Raw genomic sequence first — 12,338 nt, 5'->3', positions numbered from 1 at the left:
TCAACCAAGCCAACTTGAGGTGGAAGGTCACAGAATATTTTATCAAGGCATTGTGATAAAGGCAGTTGAAAGCCAATTAAAAATATTCCATAGATGTGAAATTGACATGTCTTTTTGCTAACAATGTTGCAATACAAATATGATCCCTTAAACTCCTGTATTAAATTGCACTCTGCTGCACAGGCAACGAGAGGGTAAACACTAATGTTTTAGGGGTAGAGGTAGTTGCGGAAACGATGGAATGGCTTTAGGTCGACCTCCTCAGCTGATGACCTCGTTGCACTTCTCCAGAATCTCGGTCTTGTCCTCACTGATCTTTCCGGTCAGCTTTTCATCCTCCACAGTGGACTTCATGTTGAATGCATGGGACCTCCAGAGTTCTTGGATGAGACGTCATCTTCTGCCTTGTACTTGTTGGCCTCCTGGACCATACGCTCAGTGTCCTCCTTGGAGAGAGGTGACCTGGAAAATTAGGAATCCATTAACGCACAGCAAAACAAATGTATAGTCTTTTTACAAGCATGTCAAGAGGGCTTCACATATGCCCATGGACTACAACTAAACCCTCAAGGAAGATGAGGAAAAATGTCCTGGAAAACTAGATTGAAGAAACTTTGGTAGGAGAGTTTAGTGGGTGATACCCCCCTCCTACAGATCACACTAAAGTTCAGGACACCTACCCTTGTCGTTGGTAATAGTGGTATTTGTTCTCTTTGCCAGTGCTCTTGTCAACAGCAGACACGTTTATGATGTCGTTGGCATCAATGTCGAAGGTGACCTCGATGTGAGGAACACCACGAGGAGCTGGGAGGATGCCAGTCAGCTGAAACTTGCCCAGCAGGTTGTCGTCCTTGGTCATGGCTCTCACCCTCGTAAACCTGTTGGTATGAGCAAAGTATGCATGGCCCTTCTAAAAAGCAACAATCAACTACATCTCGCTCAGACATCCAAGGAAGGAGTTGGGCCATCTTTGGTTTTGACACCTCTGGTGGAAACTACGAATGGCAGGAATAAACTTCATCACAGCGAAGGAAGGATTTCAAATACATTCCATCCAGTCCTTTTACCTGAACAAGCACACCAGGCTGGTTTGCAGAGTAGGTGGTGAAGGTATGGGTCTGTTGGAATGGTGGTATTACGCTTGATCAGGACGGTCATGACCCCTCCAGTGGTCTCGATAACGAGGGACAGGGGGGTTTCGCCAGAAGAAGTCCTGGACATTCTCAGACTTTTTACCAGACAGGATGGCAGCCTGGACAGCTGAAAACAATTCAAATGTAGTCAAAATCCTCACCACCTACAGGAACAACATTACAACTTGGGTTATTGTCGCTCAGACATCCAAGGAAGGAGTTGGGCCATCTTTGGTTTTGACACCTCTGGCAGAAACTACGAATGGCAGGAGTAAACTTCATCACGGCGACCTGAGAGGAGCTGAGGTTAAGAGACTCTGCCTCACCTGCTCCATAAGCCACAGCCTCATAAGCGTTGATGCTCTTGTTGAGCTCTTTGCCCTTGAAGAAGTCTTGCAGCAGCTTCTGAATCTTGGGGATACGAGTAGAGCCACCAACGAGTACAATGTCATGGACCTGCCCCTTTGCCATCTTGGCATCAGGGAGTGACTTCGACTGGGTCCCGGGTTTTCAAGGAGGAGGTCAGCATTGAGTTCCTCAAAGCGGGCCCTTGTGCTGGAGGTGTAGAAGTCGACCTCGACGCTGGCCTGAGTGCTGGAAGACAGGGTGTGCTTTGCCCTCACAGGCGGGGCACAGACGGCGGACAGCTCTCTTGTTGTCACCGATGTCCTTTTTGTACTTGCGCTTGAACTCTGCGGTGAAGTGGTTGACAATGCATGCGGTTATCGAAATCTTCCCCACCCAGACGGGCGTCTCCAGCAGTGGACTTGAGTTCAAAAGATGCCATCCTCAATGGTCAGGATAGACACATCAAAAGTACCACCGCCAAGGTCGAAGACCTTCCTTTCAGCTCCAACCTGTTGCATAAGAGGGGACTCGGTTAATTTAAATCTAATTAACAATGCAGGCAGCAGGGTCTAGCGACTCTTCGCTCAGACATCCAAGGAAGGTGTTGGGCCATCTTTGGTCTTTCAACCTCTGGTGGAAACTACGAATGGCAGGAATAAACTTCATCACAGCGAAAAAAGAAAATAAATGGGTCTCTGAAGCAGCTCACTTTCTTGTCTAAGCCGTAGGCCATGGCCGCAGCGGTAGGCTCATTGATGATGCGCAGAACATTCAGGCCAGAGATGGTTCCAGCATCTTTGGTTGCTTGGCGCTGAGGGTCGTTGAAGTAGGCTGGCACAGTAACTACAGCATTGTTTAACAGTCTGAGGAAGAAATAAGAATAGACCCAAGGTCAATTTGAATGTCAAAACATGCCGTTTAAAATATTGCTTAGTCAATTTATAAAATCTTATCTTGCCCAGGTAGGCTTCTGCAATCTCATCTTGACCAGAACCATGGAATATATCCTCTGGATAGAAGCTCTTGGTCTCGCCCTTGTACTCAACCTGTACCTCGGGGCAGGTGTCATCATTGATGAGATATCCTTTGCTCATGTTGACAACTGCAGTTCAGTCAAGACACATGTATTAGAAGATTTCAGCATCAATTGATAACCTTAGACATGGAAATAAGTTTGACTTTGGCAGAGTGGATGTATGTAGGTGAATCACTCCCTGCCTCTAGCATTAGTGAGCAACACACATAGAATATGAGGCAGGGAGCAAATAGAGAAATAATCCTACCTGATGGATAGTAACATACAGATAACACGGGGAGATGGAGATGCTGGCGGGAGGCAGCAGCACAATAATACAACAACCGGGAATGAGCGTAGGCGTATCCGTGCGGCCTTATAATGTCGCCTTATCGGACTTGGACCAATGGGCTTGAAGCAGGCTAACTACAGGTGTAGCTAATGAGTGTAATGAAGCGCGCTGCCCGAGTGCCATGACTGAACTAGGATTTACTCATATGCTGCTTCAGAATGGCATGTGGGTAAGACCTCAAAGAAGATGAATGGTGTTACCACTCCCCAATTGAAAAAAACCGTTGTCACATATATGAGAATGAAAGGGGTTCCCAGAACAATAACAGCCAAAAAATATTCATTATGAGAGATAAAATTGTATTTTCATGTCATCCTTTTCTCAAACAGTCGCCCCCATGGCAAGCAGGTATTTAATTCCAACACGTGAAGAGGATTAGGTGAGGACAAAAGTCTTAGTAATATGATTGTGATTTATGACCCTTCCCATCACTCATCATATTTCACACCTCCTAAGGGCTATACACGCTATTTATTCCATATGTGGCTGAATGCCCCAAAAAAGAAGCTTTAGAATCCTCAAGTAAGACCGGCGGTGAGATTGATGTTTTTTGCGGGGTTTTTTCTCTTGATGGGAGACATACGCCCATAAGTAAAAAAAAAAAATCTTGTTAGCAGCAACACTGGACAATCTGCTTAACAATTTATGCATGGCTTTCATGGTGATAAACAGAGTTTTCTTTGAAAGTGTTTCCCTAAAGCTTGTCTGTATGGGAGTTTCGGCCAGATGAATACGGGTCTGTATTGACCCTCATACCATAAGACAGTGCTAGACTGGTTCTAAGTCTATTGATTCAACAGATGCCTTTCTTCTGAAATATGCACACCACTACATCCCTTATGACAACCAGTAACATTGCGCCAATGTCTTTATCCGTGTGAAGCATCCGTTTTTGATTCTCTCTGTGCGCATGAGCTCCGTCGTGACACGATGCTGGATGGCGGCAACATTTGTTTTGCTCAAAGATTGATTAAGTGGGGAGCAGAGGTTAACAAGATCCCACTGGGGAAAATAATGAAGGACATTTATTAATATCGCAGCATGGGCAGGCCCTGTGGAAGCAGGGTGCTCTGTGGTTTTTTTTCCGAGTGGGCTGCCATCCAGAGCTCACTCGGGAAGGGGGAGCTCTTTGAAGCCGTATTCACAACTTCTCCTCCTGCTGGTCCTGCTGGCATTTCATTATTAATTTAACCGCCCTCTCTCGCTCGCTCGCCCCCTTCCTCTCTCTCTCTCTCTCTCTCTCTCTCTCTCTCTGTCTCTCCCACTCCTCTCTCTCTCTCTCTCTCTCTCTCTCTCTCTCTCTCTCTCTCTCTCTCGCTCTCTCTCTTTATCTGCCTCTTTCCTCTCTGCTCTCTTTGGCTCTAGCTCTACCTCTCTCACTCTCCCCCTCCCTCTCTTTCTCTCCCTCTCTCTCCTCCTCTGTCTGCTCTCCTTCTCTCTCCATTCCTCTCTCTCTCGAGTCTGCGATAGCAGCACGAGAATAGCCGTGCTCTTGACAGCAAACACTGTGGTTCTGATTGAATTCTGTGCTCTTGGATGAAGGAGGTAAAATTAACATAGTGTAGGCTTGGCATAATGGATTGGGCTGGTGGATTTTGCTGTGGGCTTCTGGTACACTGAACCGCCGGGTCGACTGAGAAAGCATTCCTATTCTCTGTTATCTCTGGAATGACAGTCTTTATTTCGTGAAGTGAAGACCAGAAGTCCTCACAGCAGTTCTTGGTGTAAAAAAAAAAAGTTACTTCTCAAGCTTAGTAGCTCAACATGGCCCCACCTTTTCTATGCAGCTTACACTGCACCTTTGTGAGTGTAAGGTGTGAATGAGCATGACGTTCAGCTATGCTTCTACTAAGTCTGTTTTCCCCCTGTGTTACTCATGCTTCGCTATCGATGATTAGGTTTGTGACAATCTAATTATAAATTCTGTCAGAGGCTTTCCCTCTGGACATCAGGTTGCTATTTTGTTAATTGGCCGTGTAGATGAAATTTGGTGTCATTTTATTTTAGGAGAAGACATAATTAGGATAATGAGGAATGAAGCCATTGAACGGTATCAGGCAGAATACCATGTAGAAACAGACTGCAAAGTGTGGATATAAATCGTGTTGATGGCTGAATTATGAATCTTGGACTGGTAAACTTCGCTGAGAGAATTAAGAAAAAGCGGTATGGGAGGGAGATGGAGAGAGAGAGAGAGAGAGAGAGGGATACAAATAGAAAGAAAGAGAGGGAGGGAGGAAGTGAATGAGAGAAATAATCATTGGGATAGGAACGCGAGATCCGTAGGGGCTGCTGCTAATTGCCTTGCTCGTGAGTTTGAGGGACGTGTTTGCCTTCCTCTGGATCTGGGTGCTGGCGCTGCGCCTCAGGGGTCTTGGCAGCTCGGCTCACCAGACGACAGTTCACTTCGGCGTGGACTCCTTTCAGGCCGCTGCAGCCTGCCTCCCCCGGAGGCTGCCGCGGAGCGCGAGAGGCCTGGCTGTGATGGATTGGCAGCCTGTATGTGTCAAACTGCTTTATAGCTCTTTAATGAGGCGGCCGAGCGAGCCCGCGCCACCATCACCTCCGGTGGCGGCCTCCACGGTGGTGGACGCTCTCGTTTCAGCGAGAACTTTCGCTGAGAGCAGGCGGCGCGGGCTTTATAGAATACGTAGTGTGGGATTATGTAAATCTGGATGCACACCGTGGCTCTCCTCGTCGGTGACTCTCATACATACAGAAGTAGGCCTACCTCACAAGGCTGGGATCTAAGCGAGTATGTGTGTGTGTGTGTGTGTGTGTCGACAGTCCAGGTGGAGAGTAAGGAGAACAAAGGTGTCATTAGCAGACCGTGGGCAAAATGACCCGTGTCTGGATCCTGAGGGTCAATTCAATATGCTTTGATGGTTTCGCCAAGGGCTGGCGTATATTAAATATTGCTTCACTTTAAAGTGACTTGCAAATGAATGTAAAATGTGTTCTTAACACCCCTTTTCAGTATAAAAATGTGTTTTACATTCATGAATTTGATAAGATCTAAAACGGTGGAGTTGCGCCATATTAGGTTTATCAGCAAAGCTTTCAGTGGAAATTAAACCCTAATTGGACTCAATATGTTCAAATGCTTCATGGACAACGGAGACAGACAGATAAGGACTGGCCCAGAAGACTGAGGAAGGCTTGGAGGCTTCAGAGAGATTTCTGGCGGATCACAATTATCCTCAGAATGGGTCATTCTCTCCATTAACACCATACAGCTTAATGTGAATTTATTTCAATCATTATGAAATGCATGGTTCAGCACTCTCATACACAGACACTATTAGTGAAATTCTATACTGTATGTTCATTAAATAAATCAAATGTTAAATGTGTTTGCATACACACGAATGAAATTAGATGGTAATACATCAAAATCAGTTCAGTGTTATGATTCGGTACTGTAGCAGTTAGTGGCATGGTGTCAATGCCTTTCGGGTGAAAAGTTTCATGTTGTTTCCTTTGGCACTTATGAACCCCTTCTATAAGTGTGTATTGGGTAATCCATCGTCATGGTAACATGTCTGGGCCGTTAATAGGAATTACTGTGCCACAGAACGAATGTTGTTCCTTAGGGATTGTCAGGATCCGTATAATAGTTCTGTAATATAGCTGCCTCGATGCTCCGTCGCTATTAACGTTCGCTCCCAGACGGTGTGGGAGAGGTGATCTCTCCTTGTAGAGTTGAAGTGAACATCTCGTGTGTCACGAGTCTCTGCGATTTGATCTAATTGAAATCATTCCCTACCCTGCTCTTCTGTGGAATGATTTGGACAGTGACTTGGGCGCTCACTGGAGAAATAGGTGTCTCAGGAATCGTTGGCAAACACATGCAATTTCATGCTGCTTTAACACTCGGGAAATAATTTTGCTGTAGTACACAAGCACAAAGCCAGTGCAGAACAGCTCACAGTTGAACGCCATCAGAAACAGAGAATAACATTTCCAACACTACAAAATATTGACCTGTGTTTTGGGGGGGGATTCTATGAGGGACACATTGATACAGGACGAACGTTTTTGTCGACGTGGCATATTATTTTTGGGTCCTTGAATGGAGTTTGTAAATAGATCATTTTAATATTCTGTATGTTCATACATGTCTATACAAGGTTTTCCTGGAAGGAGCATAAACATTCCAGAATGTATAACAGGAACATTCCAGAATGTGTACCTGAACATTCCAGAATTTATAACGGGAACATTCCAGAATCGACATCTTTCAACCATCAGCTACCACCCGGAACCATTATATGATATGACATGCTTATGAAACGAATGATGTGGTCCAATAAATTAATTTGTACATTTTACTTGATGAATTTGACTGTCCAAGACTGCATGAGATGATCTCCCTGGTGGTTCTTCCGGAGGCAGGGTTCTGTGTTCTATTATTTCCGTTCCGTCACCACAGCAAGACTCTCTGTCCCCTTCTTATCGCCATCCAAGTGTTAGAGATGATTAATGACCTCACAGGTCCCACCATCTCCCACCCTCGTCCACAACCTAGAACACCAAACATACCAGGACAAGCCTGGTGTTTATTAATGTAACATAAGGCTGAATAGGAACTAGCCACTTACATTTGAAATAAACTCTACAGTAAGGGGACAATGGTTGACTATCACATTGTTCTGGAGAAAGTTTTCAAGTTTTCAAGCCAAAATTGAATCATTCATTATCAGTTATTCTCTGGCATGATTGGCATTTTGGAATTTCACTGAAAATGGTGCCATGTCCCAATAAATGTTTATCAGTTTTTAATCAAAATACAAATTGAAAATCAAATGTTATCTCTCTGCAATTTCTGACTCCTCAGATCATATTAAATTGATTGATGACGTCTTGACATCTGAACCCAAATCCATCTAAATCAAGTCATTATATTTCATAGATTTAATTTTAACGTGAGATTGCATCCCAAATTTTAATAAGAAACATAAATGGTGAGCAATATCCCATGCAGTATCTTTTATATGCCTGCTGAGATAAACACCATAAGTGAATTAAAGAGAGAAATTCAATTTATTAACTGATTTGTTTTGAACTGACTTGCCATTATTGAAGTTAATGCATTTCATTTTGAGCCTCTATATATTTGTTCATCCTTATATGACGTGATACACATGGTCGATAAAATGGCCTTTTTCATCAATTCATCTTCATGCTGATTTGTGTGGTTTATTTCAATATAAATTTTACTATTACTGTAACAGACAAACAGACCAATAATATAATTGTGGTGAATGTCACCGGTGAGACAGCCTGGCCAGTAGAACGGTGTCACCTGCATCTTTTATTACAGTTAGAGACCTGCAGTTCTCCAGGAACTTGGAAGAAGAGCCCTGGCTAGGCAATACACATCTGCAATATGTATGTGCATGTGACTCTGTGTGTGTGTGGGGCTGTGTTTGTGTCTGTGTGTGGGTGTGTGGGTTTGTGTCTTTCTTTTGGTGTGTGTGTGTGTGCTCTTGTCTGAATGTGGGTGGGTGTGTGTTTGTGTCTGCCTGGGTGTGTGTTTGTGTCTGTGTGTGTGTCTTTGTGTCTGTCTGTTGGTGTACGTGTGCTCTTGTCTGAATGTGGGTGTGTGTTCGTGCCTGCCTAGGGGTGTGTTTGTGTCTGTGTGTGGGTGTGTGTGTGTTCGTGTCTGTGTGCGTGTCGGTGGCGTGTGAGTGCCTCCGTGTCTCTATGTGGGTGCGTGGGTTGTCTTGTGCTGTAAAAGGAGCAGCTCTTGCTAAGGTGACACTGCAGTCATGCATCTTGTTTTCTAGACTTTGCTCTTTTTCCAGGTCGTGTTTCTTCCCACGTCCAGACTTCTGTAGAGCGCACCTTTTCCTGGGAGTGAAATAATCACTAGCCTCATTTTCCGCCTCATCGCGCAGCGTTATCCTGTTCAAGTTGCAGCCGCTCAGCGACTTCCCTGCCTTCCTTCCGACACCAGGGCAGAGGTGAAGAGTGAATGGGACAGGACGCTGTGCTATGCAAAACAATGATTTCCACTGCTAATAGAAAGGTTTGGTGGGATGGTGGCATTGACACCTCAGCTGTCAGAAGGCTTGTGCGAGCGGACGCCAGCTGGTAGTGGAGATAAATGGAAACGGCTTCGATGCGTTCGTCTTTGTTTCGCGTCTCCCTCTTTGAAAACGCGTCCTTGAACACCAAAAGCAACTCTTTAGTCATCGGAGGACGAATGGTGATGGATACTTTCAAACCTCTTTTCTGTAACTCAGCAGGAAGGATGGGGGTTGTGTGCTCGGGCGGCCTGCTCGGCTGGAGCCGTCTTTGCAGCAAAGTACTGACCCCTAGAATGGAGATCTTACTTTCGAAATGACCCGCCGTGCTTGCAAAGCTCTTGACCTCGTCCTGGGGAGGGGTCGATGAAGAACCGGAGCGTCTGTCGCGGCTTGGACGCCTGTCGCTGTTGGTTCTTCACAGGATGTCCAAATATTTCTGCCGGTTACCGAAACCCATCAAGTCTTTAAAACGTCCTTAATGTTTGATGTACAGTAGTAGCACCCTCCAGTCAAGCTTGCTCAGTACTATGGGTGACACTTTAGAATCTGGGCATGTCGCGTAACTTTTCAATTTGGCTCTAATTAAGTCTGCTCTAAAGACTCTCCATTCAAATGGAAGCTTGGCAAACAAGCAGGCCAATCAAAAGCATTCCAGTCTGCCAAGGCATCCTTCGAGATCCGTTAAATGGTTTTAGATCCCCTCTGCACAGCGACATTAAGCTGAGTCAGCTCTCATTTCTCTGGACGTGTAGTTTGCCAGCCTTTCGCGTGGCCCATGGAACAAACACAGCACGCCTTGCAAGAAGAACCACATGCTCCAGAAAGTATGAACCGCGCCCCTCAATCATGTGGCGATGCAGTTGCACAGCTAGACTCACCTCGATGAAACGCGAACAAAGATCCACTTCGTGTTCAAACGTTTTGGTGTGAATGTCTCGGGACTCACCTCGATGCAACGTAAAAAAAAAAAGATCCACTTCGTCTTCAAACGTTTTGATGTGAGTGTTTCGGTTGGTTTGACTAAGCCAATGAAACAGTAGCCCTTTGCACACATACGCCTCGCCCAGGTCTACTCTGCGTGGTAAACAAAAGGAAGGGTTCGTACAGTAGGGAGATGCAGCCCCATGAATGAGGTGTCCTGACTCCTGGGCAATACAACCATGTGATCAAATCATCCGCGCTGACAGGGTAAGCATCCAACTGCAGCTATGACACCAATATGCACAGGCGAGGATAACTGTGTCTTAAGTGAAATGTCAAAATGTTATAGAAAGATATATTAGGGCTCACGGCCTGCACTGGCCTCTTTCCTCTCTGGGTAGAATGCATGTATTGTACCGTGGTATGTGTTTTGACCCTCATAAATCATTCCCTACCATATTCTGTCATATTCTTTGTCAGTGGGTGATACACACACGTGCGCACACACACACACACACACACACAGCCCTTAAATAGATAAGATAGTTGGAGACAGTTGATTTTGAGCAGAGATACAGTGCAGGGCTGCACAATGCATCTGTTTTGGGAGTGTGGTCTTTGGCAAAGATGGTCAAAGTCATAACTAACTGCATGTGAAAAGAACTACCAAACAAAATGGACAGCTTCGTCGTAAAAAACATTCATCGTCAGACACTTTACTATGGAGAGACTGCCCCCCTCAATGGGCTTTTTAATTGTGGTACTACATTAAAGCCTCGATATGTAGTTACATATTTCATTTTAAGGTAAAGTGCTACCCCATTGCTTAAATGGCATGAATTGCCATCATATGCATATACATGCACTTCATCTTACTGTATTCCTGCCTGTGACTGCATTTCCATAAACCCAGGTGAGCAGGACAGAGAGAAAAAGCCCTGGCTCCTGGTTCTGGTCCAGGTGAACGACTGCTGCTGGGGGAGGAATACAAAGGGATGTGGCTGGGAGCGGTTTCTTCTCCCCTGGTGGTGTTTTCACTCCTCCCCCCCCCCCCTCCACCTCCCTCCCTCTGGAGAGGGGGACTGGGGACGGGGGACTGGGGGAAGAGGCCCGCAGGCCGAGCTCACAACAGCGTGCACCGCCCGTGGTAGAAGCTGATGCTTCTGACGGAAGGATCCTGCACCTGACTGTGGCGTCGTGAGGGAAAACACATTTTCCATCGAGTTGGTGGGTGGTGACAGAGAGAGCAAGGGGCTGGGAGAGGGAAGAGAGGACATAGGGGAGGGGGGGGGGTGACAATCCAAGTATTTCGACGTTGTGTTTGAGCAGAAAAACAATAATGCTTTATGTCAGTTTGATACGTGAGGGCCAAACAGCCATCGGTCTACTGACAAAAGATCCAGCAGGTGACTTTGACAACACAAGGGAAGTAGCCCCTGCTCGCTTTCAGACACGATATCCACGACACAACCTGCAGTGGATTTGTTACATGAACAAATGAATTGCGCACACTCATGTCCTTGCCGATTGAAACGTTTCTCCTAAAACAATGCCCTATTCCTCCTGATGAATGTTCCACAGAGAAGCAGGAGCATCGCTCTCCCAGGTTCCTCTGCAGGTCACAACCCGGCCAGAGACCGGCTTTCGAAGCGTCTCTGCACACAACACACACACACACACGACTGGAGTCCGGCCGCCTGCCGGTGAAGACAGGTGCTGCACCGACGGCCGCCAGCCAATCAGGACAGCGCGTTGGAGAGGTTAATCTCCAGTGTTTGTTTGCAAGTGAGAGGTGGGGGGCGTGGCAGGAGTGGCGGAGAGAGGGGGGACGGAGGGGGGACGGGCTGTCTCTCGTTCCGCTAATAGATCCCCCCCAACAGGCGGCAAACAGCCCTACAGAGCATGTGTTCACATAGCCCTGTGGTGGGACATTGTTTGCTGCGGCCTAGTCACAATCTCTGTGATAACCTCACTTCAACCGCCGGTTTAATTGCTTTCCCCCGTGAGCGAGGGAGGAGAGTGAAAACTGAAGGACCAGACGGTCTCCTATTAGATGTGTAGTGGTGCTATCGTAAAGCTTACTGCTAGCAAACTGATACTAAAGCTAAGTAGAAAAATAATTAGATTCCCTGGGAGTCCACACTTCAGTGGAGATCACCCGAATAATAATAATAAAGATGCTCTTGCGCTGGAACCTAAAATCGTCTTAATGTATCCACAATCAGCGAGACTGCACTTTTTTACAGGAGGATGGACAAAACACCTTGTGGGTTTGTGGTTTATACTTTTCCTTTTGTGGCTTTGTAAGGTGTGCTGTCTTCTCTTTTAGTTGGTAAGAGTTGGTACTTATGTTATCGTGGATTAAGGCGTGAGCAGTAAAGGTTCCCTGTAAGACTTTTGTGACGTAATTTGTTTCACGGAATTTACTCTGTGAATTTAAACGAAACACATTAATCATACAACTTCTGTTAAATGTGCTATTTTCTAAGCAAATATATCTTCCTAGTTTACATGGCATTGTTAGATGAGTAATGTGT

General features: G+C 45.9%; 2 non-coding genes and 1 pseudogene across 2 annotated transcripts; all 3 read right to left on the bottom strand.

Annotated features, from left to right (window-relative positions):
* Positions 1–97: 97 nt before the first annotated feature.
* LOC134012859 (heat shock cognate 70 kDa protein-like) lies at positions 98–2,879 on the bottom strand (annotated as a pseudogene).
* Positions 936–1,029, bottom strand: LOC134013275 (small nucleolar RNA SNORD14). The gene has a single exon (XR_009928765.1). It is a non-coding gene; the product is annotated as a small nucleolar RNA SNORD14 (small nucleolar RNA).
* On the bottom strand, positions 2,062–2,155 carry LOC134013274 (small nucleolar RNA SNORD14). Its single transcript, XR_009928764.1, has one exon. It is a non-coding gene; the product is annotated as a small nucleolar RNA SNORD14 (small nucleolar RNA).
* Positions 2,880–12,338: the final 9,459 nt, after the last annotated feature.

This window comes from Osmerus eperlanus, chromosome 26, assembly GCF_963692335.1.
Source record: "Osmerus eperlanus chromosome 26, fOsmEpe2.1, whole genome shotgun sequence".
NCBI lineage: Eukaryota > Metazoa > Chordata > Actinopteri > Osmeriformes > Osmeridae > Osmerus > Osmerus eperlanus.
The sequence above is the reverse complement of the archived record's forward strand: the minus strand, read 5'-3'. Positions and strand labels throughout refer to the sequence as shown.